Raw genomic sequence first — 24293 nt, 5'->3', positions numbered from 1 at the left:
GCATTTGATTGTAGATCAAATGGAAGAGTCTGCCAACCGACCAGACTTAAGAGCAGCTCTGGTCCATGCACCATTTTGAAGTAAAGTTATATGGTTAAAAATTTGGACGTTACTTAATATATGCACAAACTGAACATGAACTGCCCAGTTAGACAATTGTTTTTTGTAGCTACCCAGTGACAACTTTAGTAAAAGAATATATTAATGAGAAGTTAACTCAGTAAGCTTAATGAGCTTTCCCCTACAAGGAATGAAAGTGTGGATGACCCGACATCAAATATACGATTGTTATTATACACACAATCTCCATACAACAGCAACAACATACCCGATGTATATTCAAGCAGAATATATGCAAACCATACCTCTACCTCAGAGACGAGAAGAAAATGGTACCACCAATCCTCACTAAATATTTCAAAAGACCAAAAACAGCCATTACTTACAAAACCAAATGAAGCAAAAGAAGTTCATTGTCTTGATCACCAGCAAGTAAAAGAAATGTTTACAATTGGAGATTCAAAAAGGTTGCAAAAGAAAGAAGCAAACTTTCTATTTAACAAGTATCAAAGGGGAGAAAGAATAAGAGTAAAACCAGTAAGTATACGAGAAGTATGAACATTATAGTCAATGAACAAAATATGAATTGTAGTTTGGCCATTTAGCATCCAACACTCCAACAGAGAATCAGGACTTGCAAGAAGGTCGAAAGGTTTGCCTATCTAGTCTTTTAAGATTGTGATTTGACCCTCTTTCATAAGAAAGTCTTCGTCGAGGGTATCTACCTTTCTTTTCAACATGTTGATCTCATAATTCAACAGCATGTTCATCTCACTGTAGCTCTTAACTTCCTCCCACATAAAATCCCTCTCCTGAAACACTTTTGGTAGTATCGCCTTCACAACTCCAAGTTCCTTCATGCATTCTTGCAAATCATTAGTAAGTTGGTTGATATTTTCGTCCTTTTTTAGCACCTGCCAGAATCAACCTTAAACCATGAAAAACAAGAAAGACACAAAGATCACCAATAATATTTTATCAAAAATTCAAAAGAAACTCATAACTTAGAAGTTCAACCAAATCATGAATCCTTTTTAACTGTTAAAATTCACAGTAGATAACTCGTGAGCTTGTCCAAGAATTAAGTCAGATGAACGAGCAAACTTACCGAAACCCCTTCGGGTAACTTTACCACATCAGAGCACAATCAAATCAATGGGTTTGAGGATATCACAAAGTTTATCATGTTCTTGGTTGGTTCAACTAATTACACATTAAGGCGATCAGACATTTCACAGAAGACTACCACATGCTAGCAACTCATGTATACAAGTTCATAAAGAAAATCGTGAACTTCAGATGGAACAAAGATGATCTTAAAATCAAACAGAAGTAGAAAGCTAATGCAGAGAGAGTAACATACGAACAGGATATCATATATGAAGACGAGGTAACCAAAGTTGAATAATAAAAACTATTTCGTTGCAACAAGATCTTAACATTGCCTGATTACCTGAAGATCAAGATATTTCAACTTGGGTGTGGCATAAGAAAGAGCGTCCAGCGCATTTTAAACGTCACATTGGAGAATGTCGTTACCTCTAATTGTTACGGCTAGATCATCCTGAAGTTGCTTTATGTCCATCTCCTCGGAATAGAGCTTCTCCCTTAGCACAGTTGTAGCAAAATCTCCAATTTAAGCTCTTTAACCTTTTCCTGGTAGTTTTCCCGAACATAATCTCAATTGTCTTGAGCTACTCAATATTCCGCTTGTAACTGAGTGAGTTGCTGTCTTAGATTTTGATTCTCCTCTGACACTTGCTCTATTCTCTTTGACAAATCTTTAAGGTGTTTCTCTGAAAATGACATCTTGATTCTATTATCTACTTCCTTCTCATTAAATGAAGAGACTTTCCTTTGTAGAGAGACATTCTGCTCTGCAAGCTCCCTCGCCCTTTCATGGAGTCTATGTTGTTCAATTTGGTATTTCTCAAGTTTTAGAGACCAATCGCTGGATCTTCTATCTAACTCTTTTTCTAGTATAGATTGTAACTCATTCTTTTCTATCTCCAATCTTCATGTTCGTAAATCTAGTTCTGCCTGTAATATGCTGGCTTCTTCCTTAGCAGAAGCCCTTTCAACAACTTGATTCCGTAGCATGCTTGAAACTTCAAAAGCCATTTGTACTTTCTCCTTTGTGAATCTTCTAACAGTCCGAATCAACACTGGAACGCTAAGGTCTCTACCGTGAAGAAACATTTGTCATTACTTTGGACAAGCAAATACAGATTAAAACATCAGTTTAAGTGTGAAAAGGGAAGCTACAGCAAAATGATATACATATCGGCTTGAAACACGACCAGATTTCTTAGGATGAACTTTCTTACAGTGACCATGGGGTTTGCTCAGATCCACGAAATTCTTTTTTCCTGACCCACTGTCATAGAAGGATCCAGTGATAAAACAAATAATCATGGCAAATAACAATAAAAAAAGAAATTACTGAATCAAAGAGTTGAAAGAGTAAGAGCCCACAAAAGGTTGTTAGAATCTGTAGGATTCTTATTATTTTTTCTTGAAATGTAAAAAATAGCAAAAGACTAGAATGGAGAAAAAAAAATTCTGTGTCTTTCATTCATCATTGTACAATGCATATATACAACTAACAAGGATCTGTAAATTGCAAGTAAATATTTACAAGGATCTGTATATGGAAAGTGAATATTTACAAGGATCTAGAAATATGGCAAGTGAATATTTACATACTCATAATGAAAAATATGAGAAATGCCCATGAGAGAGAGAGAAGAAAAGTGTAACAAATAATTTTTGTTATTCAATGGCTATAAATAGCCATATGAGGTCAAATTTTTCATATAATAGATATAAAATGTAAGCTATAAATTAACTTTTTCAAATTAGCACACAAATTAACTTAAATTATGAAATTTAAGATATTTATTATTTCAAAATTTAACTTTTCCATATAAACATCACTGAATTGATATAAACAATATTTTGAAACATGATAAATTAATCAAATAACCCCAAAATATTGTAATATTGTATTTCTTTTATCTCTAGACCTTTTTTTAATACATAAGAATAACTAAAGTCATACAATAATCTCCTTTCTTTTTATAGTCTAAACTTACCATTAAAAAATTGTTTCATTTGAATTAATAAGATCATAGTAGATTGTACAAAATCAGCTAATAAATGATATATATTTCCATTAAATAAATAAAGTACGATATAATTGTAATAAGACTACACAATCAACTAATTAATTTCACTTAATTAGATTAAATTTTAAGATCATAATATATAGACCTAAGTTCCTTAAATTTAATGTTGTAATTTTCAAAATATATTTATGGCTAAAGTAGTAGTCAATATTCACTGTTTTTTCTAATCAATATATGTATATCAATTACGGAAGTTTGCATATATTCTTTATTAAAATAATTGTCACTATTAACTGATTTTTACCACAATTTAATCTAATTAGTTTGATAACAATACAATTATTATTAATATTATATATTTGTTAACCATAAATTTGTCCTAATTTTATAGCTTGATTATATTTAATTAATATACAATTACATAAAGGACTCAAATATGGAAATAATTGATATTAATTACTTTTATAATTTGAAAAATTTAATCCCATGAATTTCTCATATTCTTAGAGTTTGATTATATCAAATTGATATTAATTACTTTTATAATTTTGGGAAGAATTTTTAAAAGGTAACGATTATTTTTTTCCTAATTACTGATTTATTTCTCAAAAATTTCTTATAAATTTATAATTTGATTATAGTTAATTGATTATTTAATTATCTTTATAATTTTCTAAAAACTCAAATAAGGTAACCATTATATTTTTCTCAATTATAGATTTTCTTAAATTCAATCTTTTATTGTTTTACTAAAATAGTTCAAATTTTATTTTTTTGAGGCATGACATCTTTTTGTCCATAAATCTTTTTTAATACATAAGAAATACTAAAGTCATACAATAATCTCTTTTATTTTTATAATCCAAACTTACCAATTAAAAATTATTTCATTTGAATTAATAAGATCATAGTAGATTGCACAAAATCAATCAATTAATTATATGTATTTTTATTAAATAAATGATGTACGAAATTGTTGTAATAAAACTATACAATCAACTAATTAATTTCAATTAATTAGAATCAATTTTAAGATCATAATATATAGACTCAAGTTCTTTAAATTTAATGTTGTAAATTTTAAAATATATTTATGGCTAAAGTAGAAGTCAGTGTTCGTTGTTATTGTAACCAATATATGTATATCAATTACAAAACTTTGCATATATTTTTATTAAAATAATTGTCAATATTAACTGATTTCTAACTCAATTTAATCTAATTAATTTGATAACTATAAAATTATTATTAATATTGTATATTTATTTACCATAAATCTTTTCTAATTTTATAGCTTGATTCTAGTTAATTAATCTACAATTACATAAAGGGCTCAAATATGAAAACAATTGATATTAATTACCTTTATAATTTCGGCAATTCTATCCCATGAATTTCTCATGTTATTTATAGATTGATTATATTAAATTGATATCAATTACCTTTTTAATTTTGGGAAGAATTTTAAAAAGGTAACGATTATTTTTTTCCCTAATTATTGATTTATTTCTCAAAAAATACGTATAAATTCATAATTTGATTATAGTCAATTGATTATTTAGTTATCTTTATGATTCTCTAAAAGCTCAAATAAGGTAACAATTATTTTTTTCTAAATTATAGATTTTCTTATATTCAATCTTTTATTATTTTACTAAAATAGTTCAAATTTAGTTGTTTTGATGGATGACAACTTTTGTCTCTAAATCTTTTTTAATACATAAGAAATGCTAAAGGCAGACAATAATCTCCTTTCTTTTTATAATCTCTCTTTCTACATGCTTCTTCTTCAACAACAACATACATAACCCGTACCTTGACAAGTAGAAAATCTGTTTCCCCTAAATCCTCGGTAAGGAAAGCAAAAACACGAGGATATTAACAATAGTAGCAAGTAAGAAAACAGAGGTATACAATACAACAAGTAGAAAAGAAAAATATATACTAATACTACTACCAGAAGAGACATGACGCAAAATTATTTACTACTAGTCTTCTATTGAAAATTAATAAAATACCTCACAAACAAATATCACAAGAACAATTCAAAGAACTTATCAAATCCTTCTGATAAAACAAATAATCATGGTAAATAATAAAAAGAAAGAGAAATTACTGAATCAAAGAGTTGAAAGAGTAAGAGCCAGCAAAAGGTTGTTAGAATCTGTAGGATTCTTGTTATTTTTTCTTGAAATATAAAAATAGCAAAAGACTAGAATGGAGAAAACTTTTTTTTCTGTGTCTTTTATTCATCATCATACAATGGATATATACAACTAACAAGGATCTGTAAATTGTAAGTAAATATTTACAAGGATATGTATATGGCAAGTGAATATTTACAAGGATCCAGAAATATGGCAAGTGAATATTTACATACTCATAATGAAAAACTTGAGAAATACCCATGAGAGAGAGAGAGAAAAGAAAAGTGTAACAAATATTTGTATTATTCAATGGCTATAAATAGCCATATGAGGTCAAATTTTTCATATAATAGAAATAAAATGCAAACTATAAATTAACTTTTTCAAATTAGCACACAAATTAACTTAAATTATGAAATTTAAGATATTTATTTTTTTAAAATTTAACTTTTCCATATAAACATCACTGAATTGATATAAATAATATTTTGAAACGCGATAAATTAATTAAATAACCCAAAAATATTATAATATTATATTTCTTTTATCTCTAGATCTTTTTTTAATACATAAGAAATACTAAAGTCATAGAATAATCTCCTTTCTTTTTATAGTCTAAACTTACCATTTAAAAATTGTTTCATTTGAATTAATAAGATCATAGTAGATTGTACAAAATCAGTTAATAAATGATATATATTTCCATTAAATAAATAAAGTACGATATAATTGTAATAAGACTACACAATCAACTAATTAATTTCACTTAATTAGATTAAATTTTAAGATCATAATATATAGACTAAAGTTCTTTAAATTTAATGTTGTAAATTTCAAAATATATTTATGGCTAAAGTAATAGTCAATGTTCATTGTTTTTTTTAATCAATACACGTATATCAACTACGGAACTCTGCACATATTCTTTGTTAAAATTATTGTCAATATTAACTGATTTTTACCGCAATTTAATCTAATTAGTTTGATAACAATACAATTATTATTAATATTACATATTTTTTAACCATAAATTTGTCCTAATTTTATAGCTTGAATATATTTAATTAATCTACAACTAAATGAAGGAATCAAATATGGAAACAATTGATATTAATTACCTTTATAATTTAAAAAATTTAATCCCATTAATTTCTCATATTCTTATAGTTTGATTATATCAAATTGATATTAATTACCTTTATAATTTTGGGAAGAATTTTTAAAAGGTGTCGATTATTTTTTTTAATTGCTGATTTATTTCTCAAAAATTTCTTATAAATTTATGATTTTATTATAGTTAATTGATTATTTAATTATCTTTATAATTTTCTAAATTACAGATTTTTTTAAATTCAATCATTTATTGTTTTACTAAAATAGTTCAAATTTAATTGTTTTGAGGCATGACATCTCTTTATCTATAAATCTTTTTTAGTACATAAGAAATGTTAAAGTCATACAATAATCTCCTTTATTTTTATAATCCAAACTTACCATTTAAAAATAATTTCATTTGAATTAATAAGATCATAGCAGATTGCACAAAATCAATCAATTAATTATATGTATTTTTATTAAATAAATGATGCACGAAATTGTTCTAATAAAACTATACAATCAACTAATTAATTTCAATTAATTAAAATTAATTTTATGATCATAATATATAGACTCAAGTTCTTTAAATTTAATGTTGTAAATTTTAAAATATATTTATGGCTAAAGTAGAAGTTATTGTTCATTGTTTTTGTAACCAATATATGTATATCAATTACGAAACTTTGCATAAGTAGAAGTTAGTGTTCGTTGTTTTTGAATTAATATGATCGTAGTAGCTTGCACAAAATCAATCAATTAATTATATGTATTTTTATATAAAAAATGATGTACAACATAATTGTAATAAAATTACACAATCAGCTAATTAATTTCAATTAATTAGAATCAATTTTATGATCATAATATATAGAATCAAGTTCCTTAAATTTAATGTTGTAAATTTTAAAATATACTTATGGCTAAAGTAGTAGTTAGTGTTTGTTGTTTTTTTTTTACCAATATATGTATATCAATTACGAAACTTTGCATATATTTTTATTAAAATAATTTTCAATATTAATTGATTTCTATCTCAATTTGATCTAATTAATTTTATAACAATAAAATTATTATTAATATTATATATTTATTTACCATAAATATATCCTAATTTTATAGCTTGATTATATTTAATTAATCTACAATTACATAAAGGACTCAAATATGGAAAAAATTAATATTAATTACTTTTATAATTTCACAAATTTAATCCCACGAATTTCACATATTCTTATAGTTTGGTTATATCAAATTTTTATTAATTAACTTTATAATTTTGTGAAGAATTTTTAAAAGGTAACAATTATTTCTTTTCCTAATTACTAATTTATTTCTCAAAAATTTCTTATCAATTTACAATTTGATTATTTAATTATCTTATAATTTGCTAAAAACTCAAATAAGGTGACAATTATTTCTTTTCTTAATTATGGATTTTCTTATATTCAATCTTTCATTGTTTCACTAAAATAGTTCAAATTTAATTATTTTGAGTGATGACATTTTTTTGTCTATAAATATTTTTTAATAAATAAGAAATGCTAAAGTCATACAATAATCACCTTTATTTTTATAATCCAAACTTATCATTTAAAAATCATTTCATTTGAATTAATAAAATTATTGTAGATTGCACAAAATCAATCAATTAATTATATGTATTTTTATTAAATAAATGATGTACGAAATTGTTGTAATAAAACTATACAATCAACTAATTAATTTCAATTAATTAGAATCAATTTTATGATCATAATATATAGACTCAAGTTCCTTAAATTTAATTTTGTATGTAAATTTTAAAATATATTTATAGCTAAAATAATAGTCAACCTTCATTGATTTTTTACCAATATATGTATATCAATTACGAATCTTTCCATATATTTTTTTTATCAAAGTAATTGTCAATATTAACTAATTTCTAGTTCAATTTAATCTAATTAATTTGATAGCAATAAAATTATTATTATTATTAGATAGTTATTTACCATAAATCTGTCCTAATTTTGTAGCTTGATAAATAATTAGTTAATCTACAATTGTATAAAGGGCTCAAATACGAAAATAATTGATCTTAATAACCTTTATAATTTCGGAAATTCAATCCCATGAATTTCTCATGTTTTTATAAATTGATTACATTAAATTGATATCAATTACCGTTTTAATTTTGGAAAGAATTTTAAAAAGATAACAATTATTTATTTTCCTAATTACTAACTTATTTTTCAAATATTTATTATAAATTTATAATTTAATTATAGTCAATTGATTATTATTATCTTTATAAGTTGCTAAAAACTCAAATAAGGAAACAACTATTTTTTTCCTAATTATGGATTTTCTTATATTCATTCATTTATTTGTTAACAAAAATAGGTCAAACTTAATTATTTTGAGGGATGACACCTTTTTTTAATATTTTTTATTCTGAATGATTACAATATTTTCTATATAAATTGATCAGTTACTATTTATTAATTGGTTATTCTCTTAAATAATTTTTTCTTGTAATATTTTTTTTAGTCAATTGTAATCAAATCATTTATATTTATTTTCTTATATTACTATTATTAAAAACATATGAAATGTAATTTATTAAATATGAAATATGAAATGATATTAAATATTTAAATAATTAACAAAATATCTTTTTGTTATGAAATGATGATTTTTTGTTGTAAAAATTCAAATAGGTAGTTCTCAATATGACACTTGTCTTAGTTTTAGGCTAAACTATCCTCCTTTATTATATAGATAGATAATTTCAACAAAATTAATTAGAGTATTTTCTAATAAAAATAATATAAAATATTATTTCATAAAAATAATATAAAATATGATATATTAATAATATTTGTATTAATTATGCTTCTATTTTTTTACACAGTAGTTGATTCTACGTATTAAAAATAACATTAAATCAATGGTGAATGTGGAGGGACTTCTTTCTTTATTGGGGGGTTTCTTTTTGGAAAAGCTAACACTTTCTTGACTACCAACCACCCAACACAAAGCTGACACTGCTTGGTAGATTGACTATTTTTTCATACGATACTAATTTATATACATATTCTTTGATATTTGTTATATTTTTAGTTTTTTTTGCGTATCGTATTAGTTTATATGCATTTATCTTTTATGTTTGGTATATTATTATGATCCTAAGCTGGGAGTCTATCAGAAACATCCTCTCTACTTCACCTGAGTAGTGATATGATATGCATACACTAACCTCCCTAGACCCTACTATGTGGGAATATACTGAGTGTTGTTGTTGCTGTTGTTGTTTCTTATACAGTATTTTATTCAAAGTATTAAAAATAACATGAATTACATAATTTTTTTTTACATAATACCCCCACTTTAGGCATGTTAATACATGCATTAGATCCATTGCATTACTAATGTCATAAATTTTGAGGTATTAGTAATACACACCTCAATACACAATAGAGTATATAACTAAGTTTTGCATTAGTTATACATAAGATAAAAAGATATATATCAAACAAGGGACTACCAATACACATTAAATTAATGGATGGATTAATTTTTACGTAATACATTCCATGCTTTATCACAGATTTGATTATTATTCCTTGTCTTGAGTCGGGAGTCTATCGAAAATAGTCTTTCTACTTCTCCGGAGATAGTGATATGGACTACGTAATCTTACCCTCTCCAGACTCCACTACGTGGAAATACACTGAATTTATTGTTGTTGTTGTTATTAATTTTTTAATACACTCTATCAAAAGACTCCATGCTTCTCATTTAATTATACCTTTAGCTTCTCTTTAATTATGATAATTGCTCTCTGACTCCACCTTGCTTTTTAAAAATATTAATAAATAGCAATGAATTTAATTTTGCTCATTACTCTACTAATTGTAGTAATGTTAGGTGAATTCATCAACTTAAAATTAGAGTACATTCACTCATGCTACATGTTATAGCTATAGTTCAAAAAAAGAATTATACATTTGACATAATACATAAATGTGTTTTCAACTTGACATCATCAGCAAATATTTATATATTTAATTTTGAGTGTTGCACAAATAAATACTTAGACTATCATATAAAGTTAAAATAAATATATATATGCGAGTCTTGTATCGCAATTTGTAATGCAAAATGTGTTCATCTCATACAATTTGTCAAGTAATTAAAGCATTTGTGTCTAGCGGAGTGCATCGGTCAGTTCGGTTGGGTTTTACATGTTATCGTTAGATTTATTGATTTTTGGTTTTTTAATATACTAAACCAATAACCAAACCAATAAAATATTTTTTTTTGGTTTTTAGTCCTTAATGATTTGGTTTTCGATTTAACCGATAAGAAAATACTCATAAAATAGAAATAGTAGTAACAAACATGTAAAAATGAATCTTAGTTGCAATAAAAATCCTACATGAAGTGTTTAAATTTACAACAATCTTCAAGTTTAAACTAAATGTTGTTAGGAGAAATTAAGAGTTTATATAATTGAAATAATAGGTTTGTTAATTTGTAGAAATAAAAGATAAATATATAATAAGTCATATATATATTCTTATTGGGTTATCGGTTTACCTAAAAACCCAATAAGAAAAAATCGAACCGAACCAATAACCCAATAATTTTTTGTAACACCCCATACTTTCAGACTTGAACGTAAATTGTCATTTCTACTTGTACACATTCCAAAAACAATAAATCTATTAGGAATATAGTTTTTTAATCAAATATGTGGTGTACAAATCTATTTGAGCATAAATTGAGATCATAGAGGTCCCCTAACTCAAGGACGAGTTGAAAGCTTTTCCATCGATTGAGTTTTAGTAAGCATCAAAACTTGGGTCAACTTCAATTGGTCATTAATCTTTGTATATATTTAATTAGAGTGTCTAATATATATCAAATGAAAGGCCTTTGAATTATCTTTCCAACGATACCAATTTCACAAAAATTCGACACCCGAGGAAGAAGTTATGGCTTTACAAATTGGAGTGTGTCGTACAGCATAACGTGTGCAACACACAACCTAATGTGTGCGATAAAGAGTGTGCCGCACAACCTATATTATGAGATAAGGTGTGTGTCGCATACATTACTACTCAAGTGACTTAAATACTCCATTTTTGGGGCAAAATGGTCCTTTTCCCACCCTTATTTAGCCATAAACGCAAAATTCAGTCCCCAAATACCCCAAAATACACCTTCATTCATCAAAATTGCTCAAGAACTCTCCTTAGGGTTTCAAAATAAAAACCCAAGCAACTCAAGATTCAATCGTGGATTTTTGAAACTAATTGTATATTTGAAATCCCCAGAACGTAGGATTTAAGAAACACCTATCATCTTCGCATATGGAGGTACGTGGGGTTATCCTAAAATCTCATGGGCCTTTAAATTCATGTTTTACAATGAGGGCTTTGAAACTATGAATATAATCATGTTTTGAACATTACTATAATATTGATTTGGTCTTTAGGCCTATTTTCAAAGTGATTTAACATATTATATATGTATATGGATGTGTTTCGAAAAGGTGTTAATTTGAGAGCATGGATTATATAGAATCCCTCTCTTGATGTGAATTTGTTTTAAATGTTTATATAATGTAAATTGTTTGAAAACATCTTGAAAAGCATGACATGAAATATTTTGAGAATTGATATGATTTTGACTTGAAAACTAGAGGGCTATTTGTGTTGAAACATGTTGAATACAATGGTTGAATGAGAAGAATGATGTGATATTGATGGCTTGCAAGTCGATTATGATGATACCCTACAAAATATGATATGTGATTGAATCAAATAAAATTTAAATGCATTGATTTTACATGAGATAGGTAGATGCCCGAAGAAGGCATTTGAGTGTAAGGGCTTATCTCTGGAAACCGTGTTTTCCGACATGGGAATTCGGTACCCTGCTTTGTGATCTTGTGTACCTGACTTTATGTCATTCCCAAGTTGGGACTATGGTTAGGAGCCCTGCTTTGTGATCTTGTGCACTACCGTTGGGTTGAGACACCCTGCTGTGTGATCTTGTGTGTCTTCCCCTCACTTATACTCTAATCTCGACGGCAAATGAGGTTTGACAGTTGGTGTAAATGTGATATATAGGGTATTCCACCTACCTCAGCTACATTACATGATTGTTGAAAACAATTACATCACGCCCATGTGTTTTTAAATGATTTGATATAAAACTGCTTTATAATTGAAACAATATTTAATGGTCTAAGAATACACATCTTACTCTGTATAAATAAAAATCTGAGTAAAATACTTCCCCATAGACTACCATACCATCCACACGTGCTACTAACTACCACATTAGTATATCACTATAAAGGGGTCAACCATCCTCAAATATTGGTTATTCAACTAAAATATTCATTTACACCAAAAATCACCCTCACTTTGACTTCTAACTTTGTGACTTCACATCACTAACTTCTTGGTCTAATTTTATTACCGATAGGTTATGACAACAACACTTTAACTTATGCTACTATTCAGGTGGAAATACATTTCCAACATTCTGCTATACACCGTCTACATCTATATCAAGATTTTTGGGAGGGACTAGATGCACTTAATACCATAACCTGGAAAGCACGATTCCATAAGGATCAATTGGGATCAAGTGGACCAGCGCCTAACTCAACTTCAAAAACTAGGTCAGGTGGTGAAGATTGTCCAAGATCATATAAGGAAACTACAGCACATACACCTTACTAGTGTGGGATTCTCATACATTAATCACACACCAAGACTAGACATTTGTAGCATTAGTTAACCTAGGTTGGGTAACATTTAATTGTATAACATCAAGATAGATCTGCCTCTAATACCATATTTAAGAAATTGGACCTTGTTTCTATCTCAAATGAAAGGCTAACTCAATTTTTGAGGAGCCAAAGACCATATAAAGAAACTATAGTCCGCACACTTAGTTTTTAACATATAGAAGCTTACAAAAAAGTTCTGCAAAAGGAGCTTCACCTTTTTCTCAAGTTCCTCCACATAATCTTCAAAAAGGTCCTTAGCTCGCTCAATAGCTTTAAAATGTTCATCATGTTTGAATATGGAGATTGCCTTGCTAAATAATCAATAGCAAATAGTTAGTGGATCAAATGGAACTTACACAAGTAATGGATCAACTTCAAGGTACCAAAACACATTCAAACAATGACCAAGATTAGAAAACAAGCAGCAGACAACTTAACATTAAAAGTGATAGACAAACCTCCATCTTGACGATGGTGACAGCTCCTTGCAATCCTATAAGATTGAGAACAACGGACATTGTTGTGAAAAATACCACTTATTCTTTTGAACAAGTCAAATACCAGTATCTAACACACCATGAATATTATGATAATATCTTTATATTTTTGAAACTGGTAATGCGAATATCATGATATATCAAATGCAAGACACCCACAAAAGAAAATTTCACTTACTTCTACATTATCCTAAAATCTTCCCGAGCTTTTTTCTGTTTAACACGCCTCTCTTCAGCTTCCAGTTTTTTCTTTTGGCTTAGATACTGGAACAGACACACAACTTCAAAATGATCACTATAGACCTTTGGTGTGTTTGGTATTAAGGAAAATGTTTTCTTAGAAAACAAGTTGGTTTTTATTTGTTTTCTTATGTTTGGTTGATGAAATGAAAACATTTTTCAGAAAATGTTCTCTAGTGTTTGGTTGGTGAATAAAAAAATATTTTTCAGAAAATACATTTGAGAGTTGTATAAACATTTCAACTTAAGAGTGAGATTGAAAGAGAGTTTTGGAAAATGTTTTTCCTACTTTTTGAAGGGAATTCATTTTCCTTAAATTTAAGGAAAATAAGTTGATTTGGAAAATATTTTCCAAAATATTTAAGTCGACCAAACATGAAACAATTGAATATCAAACACAATCTATCTTTTTGCAATATGGTATGCTGAAACATTGAAGCAGCAATTAACCCATTCCAATGCCGACTTGGAGAGATACCTCATTAAAAGCTTGCTTCCGCTCACAAAGGGATTTTAGAGCACCATATCTCCGGTCATTAATTACTGCTCTCATGGCCTGATAAATACAACTCATGTCAAATGATCTCCCTCAATTATTTGGTATGCACAAAATAGTAAAGTAATAAACCTGATCCCACGTGCAATCAGACCCAATATTTGCTGATTCCAAAAGAGTTTTGAATGCACTCTTTGCCTCCTAAATAAAATCAAATACTTAAAATAGAAATAAGAGAAATTTTGAGAACATACCTTAAACGGGACAAAAAGCAATAATCAACTATACCGCTTTGCTCTCATAAACTAATGGTCCTAGCTCGACTGTTTTCTCAGCTGATGGAGTAACACGTCCTATTTTAGTTATTGCAGCATCTTTCTTGAAATTTTGCATTTTAGGGACAATATCAAGAACAAAGGACAAAAGAAAACCTCATTGGAATTCGGAGCATATTCTTCACCTGTTAGCAGTTGACTAACAACTGCACTACAAAATTGTTGGATCAACATCCAGCATAACAGCTACGAAAAGCTTTCTTTGGTGTTTTAACCAGTAACCAGTAGTAATTAACTAATCGCATAAGTATTTTAGAAGGACAAAGTACCTCTTTATTCTCCGAAGAAAATCCATCACCATACACTACTGCATCTTGAGTTGTAGTAGTCTCAGAACTATTGAAAAATTGAATTCCAAATAAGAAGCAAAACAAACTAGAGGGAAATTTATAACATATAAATCTGAAAACATATATCGATGGCACGACAGAATTTCCCAAGGTTACTGCTATTCCAATTTTCTCTGAATTAGCAACAGCTGGCGAAGCAGGTTCTGAAGAATTCTTTATTTTGACTGTTTCAATCATCGGAGAAGAAACCTTACCAGATAAACTTGATGATTCTGAAGCCACAATAGTTGGTAAGTTAGTAGCTGGTGACACAGCAATTAAGCTTGATTTAGCACCGTGTGCCAATACTAATGAATCATCTGCACCCGAGGATGATGTTTTAACAACAGAAATGGATCCAAAAGCAGAACCGTGCGATATGGTGTCCTTTTCACAAGCCAACTGTGAATTTACAAATAATTGAACTTTATGAGAATAGAGTATCCAAGAAAATAGAATATTGCCCCTTCTTATCATACTAGCAACTGTGAATGCATAAAGATTTTATGAGAACTAGAGCATCCAAGAAAATAGAATATTGTCCCTTCTTATCATGCTATTTAAAGCACAGAACAATCCCTTCTTATCATGCTATTTAAAGCACGGAACAAACCCATATCGGATTTAAATCTAACATCCCCTTGACTTCATCAGGCATTCTCCATTTGGACGTTCTAGTAACCTTGTTGTAGTAATACCTATAGAAAACAAACAAAGCAATCAGCATTATGCACAAGTAACACACAAAAGTACCCACTGTAGAAGAACAATTGGAAAGAGGCCAAGAAAATATATAAGTTACACATTTTCTTCCCTCAGGACTTGTAAATTCTCTCCAGTCAGTTGATGTGTCTGCCCTCTGTCCCAATGAAAACAGCATGAAAGCAGGTCAAGTCAAAAAATAGAACATAAATAGTACCCTGAGAGTAGAAGTCAGTAACTTCCACCAGTACAATACTTGATGGAAGTGTTAGAATATGAATGATATAATGTCCCACATGGAAAAGGACTAGAATGTACTGTGTAGAATATAACTACAAGCAGGGTGGAAACATTGCAAAGCTGCGGCCGAGCTACAGCTATCCAAGGGTGATCAACTGAACAACATTCGCCTGATAATCGCATTTTGTATATATATATAGGTCAAATTCTGTCATTTCTAAGTATTTTTTAATGAACACCCTTGCCACAAAAAACAAGACTGAGTGTGACAGTAAGGGTGTTCAAATCCTGCACTGAGGTTCTAAGTTCCATACTCAACACAGCCCACCCATAATTTTGTCTCCATTTGGACACGTTTGAAACTCATAAACTATAGTTATGCTTTTTTTCGATGAATCAATTTTTGAACATGTGTTTTTTGTCCTAATTAGCTCTTGCAAAAGAGATAGTAACTAGCATGCCATGTATAAGAATTTTGTTAAAATAAACTTAAAGGTAAATTTATAAAGTGGTTGTTATACTAGCTATCTTACATGGGGCAGAGTGTTTGGCTGGTCAAGAGCTCGCTTGTTTGAAACATAAACGTAGCAGAAATAAGGATGTTGAGATTGGTGTGTGGGCATACTACGAGAGATAGAATAAGGAACAAAGATATGTGAGAAAAAGCGGTAGTGCTCTCTGTGGTGGACAATTGACAAGAAGACTAGAGGGTTGCGGATAAAGAACCTAAAAATTCAAAGTAAGGCTCTCGTGATGAAATGGTTATGGAAATATGCAAACAATAACTAGCTGGTATGGAGGAAAGTGATTGGGGCTAAATATCCTGAAGAAGATAGATGGATGACTAAAGAAGTGACCACACCATACAGGGTTAGCCTCCAGAGATCTATTAGATCTATTAGACATTAGTGGAATGAAGTTAAAAGCAACTCAAAGGTTAAAGTGATGGATGGAAACAAGACTAGGTTGTGGAGTGATAATTGACATGAGGATGGGAATATGGAAGTGATTTTTTCCAGATATCTACAACTTGGTATTGTTTCAATAGAGGACTATAGAAGAATTATGGACACCACATGGGTGGAACTTCAATTTTAGAAGGCAATTTAATGACCGGAAGGTAATAAGAGTAGTTGATTTTTTTAATACCGTGGACTTATTCAATAGACTGTAGACAGTGCAGGACGTACTATGATGGATGGGAAATGAAAAAGGAATGTTCAGTGTCAACAAAGCCTACAAGATGATGAACCAAATAAATCACCCAGATCCAAGATGGCCATGGAAGCAAATATGGAAAAGTAGGATACCTCACACAGTGTCGTGCTTTGTCTTTGTCTGGTTACTGACCAAGGAAGTAGTTCTTACACAAAATAATGTCATGAAGAAATGGAAAACCTTGTGCTCCAGATGTTTCCTCTGTGGAGAAACTTTAGAGATGGTTAACCATGTATTTCTACATTGTAAGTACACCCAACAACTTTGGAGAATCATCTTAAGACTAAAAGGCATTTCCAGGACAATGCCTAGGAAAGTAACCGAGACTTTAATGTGCTGGGAGAAGCAGGTGTACATGCGTAGGATAGAGATAGATGGAGAATTATCCCTGGTGTTATATGGTGGGTTATATGGAAAGAAAGGAATTCTAAATGTTTTGAGAGCATAGAGAATAGTGTGCAAAAGGATAAACTCAACTGCATTTTGCTTCTATGTTTTTGGTGTAATCAACTATACTCTAATGATACTGCCTCGATAATTGATGTTGTAGACTAAGTTTAGATATAGAACAGTCGATATAGGAGTACTCTTGTATATAAAGGTTTCAGTACAACCCATGTACTGTGTGATATAATACAAAGTTACCAAGTTAAACAAAAAGATAATAATTTTTCAAGTACTAAAGGTTTATAAAATAACAAATAAAGCAATTAAATCTGAGTTCAAATTGGGTGGGATGGGTTATGACCCGCATTTTAGAGCATTTCAACCCAACCCATTTCAGCCTAAGTAGCTTTAGGGAAGGTTAATAACCTACCCATTTATTAACTCAGACCTCTTTGATCCACCCAAATCCATCCAACCCCGCCCATTTGACACCTTTAGTTTAATAGAAGTAAAGTGGACCATGCCAGAACACATACCAGATCTATGGAGTTGAAGTAAAGTGGACTATCAAAGAACACACAACAATCTGTTGAGCTGTTGGATTAAAGGGGATTAGCATGAGTTAGAAGAAATAGGGGAGAACAATCCTTCCTTGTATTTGGTGGACTGTATGGAGCAAGAAAAGTTGAAGGTATTTTGAAGATAAATATAATTCCATTCAGAAAATTAAATGGAATAGCATTGTAGATTTTTGTTTTTCGTTTAAGGGCCAATGAGTACAGGATGCATAACAGGTAGTAGATCTCTTCGAATCCTCGCATTATTTTCATTATTTTTCATTTATTTTGGACTGCTAGCATAACCTTAACGTTGACGAATACAAAGTAATATCTCCAAAAAAAAAATTGTTTATCTCAAAAGAAAAAGAATAAAAAAGTTCAAACTTCCTTACAGCTCTAGTTGTTGGTCCCTTAATACTTGTCCCTCACGACCAGCTAAACTTTCTTTGATAACCGTCGTGTTTGGGCCAGCTTACACCTTGACTAGTTACACCAGGTACTGCTACAACGTACCAGCACAGATACTGGGTAACTCTGTCCATCAAGGATTGGACGGACGGTAAGAAATCACCTAGTGTTTTTATCTCTATTGGAAATTAAACCTGAGACCTCATGGTTCTCAATCTACTTCATTGACCACTAGGTCACACTCTTGGGTGCAAGTGTGCAACAAGCCAAACTATTATTCTGTAAACCAGAATGAGAAGTGTGAACCGCAATATTATATCAAGTTTCCTCTCTCCATATCGCCATAGAGTTACAATAACATTACATTAATCAGAAAGTAAATAAAATTGTTTAAAATAGACCAAATATAATCCGGCCTTGTATGCTTAAACACATTTTTTAGAACAATAGTGTTAAATATAAAATATTTTAGAACTATATTAGAAATAAAAAGTCAATTCAAATCCCAAATGAAGCCTACATAGTATAGTAAGATCGAGAAAATCTGCTCGCTAAACAAACTTTCAACAGAAATCACATATACTTAGGAAAGAAAAAGTGGTTCTCCGAAGCTTCATAGAAAAAGAATTGTGTACTTCTTTTTTCATTGATAAGCACAGGGAACTGGATAAAACTACCCATAAAAATATTGATGACACGAGACCTCACCTCCATTTCTGTCATCAGCTGTCGAGGTTTCTCCCAAGGAGAGATTTTTGTCCTCTATTATAATAGTATCTAAAAATCAATTCAAGAATTGTAAGAATGTTATTAATTGGTTGGAGTAATAAAGCCATAGGAAATATGACAACATTAGCAACCATAATTTGCCTAATGATCATCAAAAGATGCTGAAAATAGCAATACATACTAGCATTTAGCCACATGTAAAATATGTATGATAATAGAGAAATGGGGTCAAAATGAAGTTATCGGCAGAGGTGTATCAGGTTCTGCTGATGAACAGTCAGGTAGAATTTGGTAGTGGTGAACGGCAACCCATATGATAACTTTGACAAAGAGGACTGAAACAAAGGGGCCTATTATCTCCAGTGCTAATAGAAGCAGAATGATGTACAAAGCACTAGATGTGGATACTTGAGGGATTTCTTGGCAATGATGGGGGCCAACATAACCACCACTTGTTCATAGACAAGACATTAAGTGTTTGTGATGCATACATTAACCTATTCATATGAGTAACCTATGTGATTATAATCCAAAAGCAAGAATTTCGGAAAGCCAAATCGGCATGCTCTTTTTTCTGTCTGGAGAACACAAAGTGGTAAAAAGATTGGATCTGAATGAAAATGATATTATTGTAGAGCTCCGTTTCTTGTATACCACGGTTTTACACCTTTTCTGTTCACTGGAATCTTAATTTGCTTTCAAAAAACTATCATAGAATTCAAATGTTGACTCTTTCAGTCAACACACACCCATTAACCGATTAACTTAAGCATGTTACTGGTTGACAATATTTATGCAAAACGGGTATAATAAAACGGATTGAATTCTCCCTGGAACAACCAAGGGAGCTGCTAATCCTCCAGTCTTCTGCATAGTTGTCACAGAATTCACATTATGATTACTTATTGGCATCCAGGGTTGTACCTCTGATGGAAACCTGTGATCATTTATCTGTGTCTGATACTGGGAGCTAAAAGAATCTGCATTTACCTGCTGTTAAATATGATAACAAAATGTATTTCATCAATATATGAATGGAAGGTTATTTGACATCGGAAGATTTTGCTGAAAATCATGGGGAATAGGTGGGCCCTAAGGCATACTATGCATTCCTACTACAGGTCTACCAGTAACATGTTGCATAGGTTGAGGAAATTGGATTTGAGAAGGTTGAGACATCGCAACATTTGCATGTCCAAGTGGCAGAAATTGTTGAGGTGACCCAGAACCATAAGGTTGTGCCTGCTGGCCTGGAAGCATAGGCTGGAACTGCTAAAGATGTGGGGAAAATAGTTATCATAATGTCTCTACATTCAAAAGTCATTTATCCCTCCCCCAAGCCTCCACAAATTTACTTGCAGTGACATAGATGGAATAGCACCAGGAACAGGACCAGCCAGAGAAGGTATAGGAGGATTCTCAACCAATATCCATGCAAGGGAGAACAGATGAAATCACAATATAGCTACTTTTCAATCATATTTAGTTAATTTTCCAATCAATGTTGAAAGCTTGTATCCATGCGCAACTCCCAAAATTAATTTGAAGGACAAGGAAAGAATTTTGAAGCCAAACGACATAGTAACATGAAACCCTTTTCTTCATCTAATAAATAGAAAGCTTGAAATGAGAATAAAGAGAGATAGGAAATAGATGACTTATCACAGCATTAGACGAGAATGGACAAAATAATAAGCATCTTTACCTTATGGCTTGGGTTCAACAGCTACTGATGGCCTAAGTATCTTTTCTTCAGGTGTAAAGAAGCACATCTGTTAATGCAAAACTATGATCATAGAACTAAAATGTGAGGTATGAGTAGGTATTAGGATAACCGAAATATACTGAGATCGGAATAGGTTGAGCCTCACTCTTCCCTTCTGATGTTCTATGTCATACTGACATCACTACTAGAATCTGAAAGCCTGACTTCGTTATTCACTCTATCATCTCCCCCTTAGCTTCAAGCCATCATATTAAGTTTGGGAGATCCCTTACTAGACTCTAAACTGAAGTACACTCACTGCACTCTGGGGTCTGGAAAACAACTATACACGCATATCATGGCACTTAACCCGAATGACTACACCTGAAAGTGGAAAACCCACTGTTAATACTACCTTCTGAGATACACTTTATCATTCTATAGACCCAGTAGTGATCATATAATACTTGCATACTTACTAACTTTGGGTCTTCATGGGTATCCCTATAGTCGGAGTGCACACTCTCTAGTGCTTTAACTTTTTTTCTATTAGTTCAACCTTTAAAACTCAAACTTAGAATCTAGCACTCAACATGGATATTACCAAGCCTTCAATGAATCATACTACTTCCGACATAGCCTACCAATATCGCGACTCCAAACTTACATCTCTCTACTATGAGAATCAAGATCATATAAAAAGGCTCAACACTATCAATCAAAACTCCTTAACTTGGCTATTTAGAGCACCATATACCATCTAACTAGTCTTTTTCCACCTAGCAACTCAACGGTACCACTCGTCACACAAAACGTGTAATAGTCTTAGAAAATACCGTAACCTCAAATCACCTTGGGCATACTTCTACATTATATATGCAACATCATACCTAACTACGAATCAAATAAACTTAAGCTCTTGCATATATCGTTCAAGCCAATTAGATTACTTCCATAAAACTAGTATCATTAACCAAGAAATCATCACATCCACCTTCATGGACATCAATTGTTCAAAACTTAAGGTCTAGTGCTAACCATGATTTTACAACCCAACCTTACGCATGATTCTCACTTGGATACCATGAAATAGACATCAAGAAACACTAGTAGACTAGAACTTCCAAACAACAAATAATTGATCTTGACCTTACGGTCTTCCTTATGATAACTCATTAGCACGTACTATTTTAACACATCAAGCCTACTAATTTTTTCCCACAAAACATACATCATTAATCTCATGCCACTATTTTTACCACCACATTCTACATTAAATTCAAGCATATAGTCCTGTACCAATCATCTATCACTACTGAAAAATGCAACATAATATGTTTGTCCATAAAATTTGGGACATACTATACAAGCGCCTCAAAAATCACTACATACCTTCTCACAAGTAGTACTATTTTACGATTACCAATGAAAAGAAGGTCAAGGGGTAAAGTTAAATAATAGACATGATCAACCTTAATCTTATATTATAACCCCATACAATCTTTTCTACTTATACGGAATTCTCACCTCATACTTACTTACGTAAACATACATTTAGACTACCTTCAAATTCCACAAACAACCATGAGCCTATACTTATAACTTACTGGCTAATATAGCCATTTTCACAATTCAAGCAATCGAGAAATCACCCTAACTAACAACTCCTTCTCTACCTTCTACTAAACTAACACACAAGGACAAATCACATCTTTACCAACTCAAACTCATGCAAATATATTTAGATATATATATATATATATATTAAACCAATACAAGAACAACAAGTTGGACAACAAGTTGCTAGTGAATCGAAATAGGCCTCACACGGCTTTACTAGACTTTGATTTTATATTTTGAACAAGAAAATGAGATGAATGACAAGTCAACTATGCTAGTGAATCGAAAGAGACCCACAGGGCTTCACTAGACTTTATTTTTTTCAACAACACCTTGATGACAAGATTACATGAGATAGAAATTTAATACGCAATATCCAATGAACTAAGAATACACATCTTACTCTGTATAAAAAAATCAGAGTTAAACACCTCCTCCACGGACTACCATATCCTCCACACATGCTACTAGTTACCACATTAGTCTATCACCATAAGGGGGTAAATCATTCTCGAACATCGGTTATTCAATTAAAATATTCATTTACACAAAAGTCACCCTCGCTCTGACTTCTAACTTTGTGACTTCACATCACCAACTTGGTCTAATTTTACTACCAGTAGGTCATGACAACAACACTTTAATGCATACTACTATTCAGGTGGAAATATAGTTCCAACATTCTACTACACATCATCCTCCCCCTTAAGCAAGACATTTCTAACATAAATTTGAAAGGGACTAAATACAATTAATACCTCAAGTTGAAAAGCACGATTCTATCAGGATCAATGTTTACATCGGAATCAATACACATTGAAGCACTAACGGACTCTTCTCAAGTCCTTGCACAAATTTTAACTCTTATATGGTTCAATCAAAAAAGACCATACCATTTAGATTCTAAACTTTTGCACTTGAATCACCTTAATAATGAGACATATCTGAGGACATTAGAGTAAGGAAAGAATTTGGGATGACTTTTTTTTTTACATTCATATGGGCGACACCATAGCACGAATTAGATTATGGAAGAGAAACATTCTGACTCTATTGCACAAACTAGAACATGAAGAAAGAGAGACATTCCTAAACGCCTAGTAGCCTCTTGCTTATAAGTATGGCGTACTACACACCCATAAACAGGACTCTACCTGATGCAATTTCACAGATACTCTGGGACCATGAACCGTGCTTTGATACCAAGTTTGTCACAACCCAAACCGTGGCCCTGATCGTGATGAGTATTCTGAGCCATGAAGGCCCGAAACACCCCTATATATCTGGTAATCATGCACATAATTTATATGATAATAAGATATGCGGAAGATACACAATATTACGAAAAACACCGTCATAAATCAAATGAAATCAACAGAGGGGAAATAATGTCCCACAACATATATCGATATCTGAACAACCATCTGCGAACTCTCTAATACATGACTGAAACAAATTACTATCTGAAAACTGGGACAAGGCCACCAGTAGACCTAAAACTACTAAATGATAAATGAACTGACAGACATCAGTCTTTCCAAAATATAGAAGGCTCACCACTTGATTCTGCAAATCTGCCAAAAGAGATATACTGGTTATCTAGA

General features: G+C 30.8%; 1 pseudogene; it reads right to left on the bottom strand.

Annotated features, from left to right (window-relative positions):
- Positions 1-693: 693 nt before the first annotated feature.
- LOC107846076 overlaps positions 694-24293 on the bottom strand; it is a 63745-nt pseudogene continuing 40145 nt past the window's right edge.

This window comes from Capsicum annuum, unplaced genomic scaffold, assembly GCF_002878395.1.
Source record: "Capsicum annuum cultivar UCD-10X-F1 unplaced genomic scaffold, UCD10Xv1.1 ctg81847, whole genome shotgun sequence".
NCBI classification, from domain to species: Eukaryota; Viridiplantae; Streptophyta; class Magnoliopsida; order Solanales; family Solanaceae; genus Capsicum; species Capsicum annuum.
The sequence above is the reverse complement of the archived record's forward strand: the minus strand, read 5'-3'. Positions and strand labels throughout refer to the sequence as shown.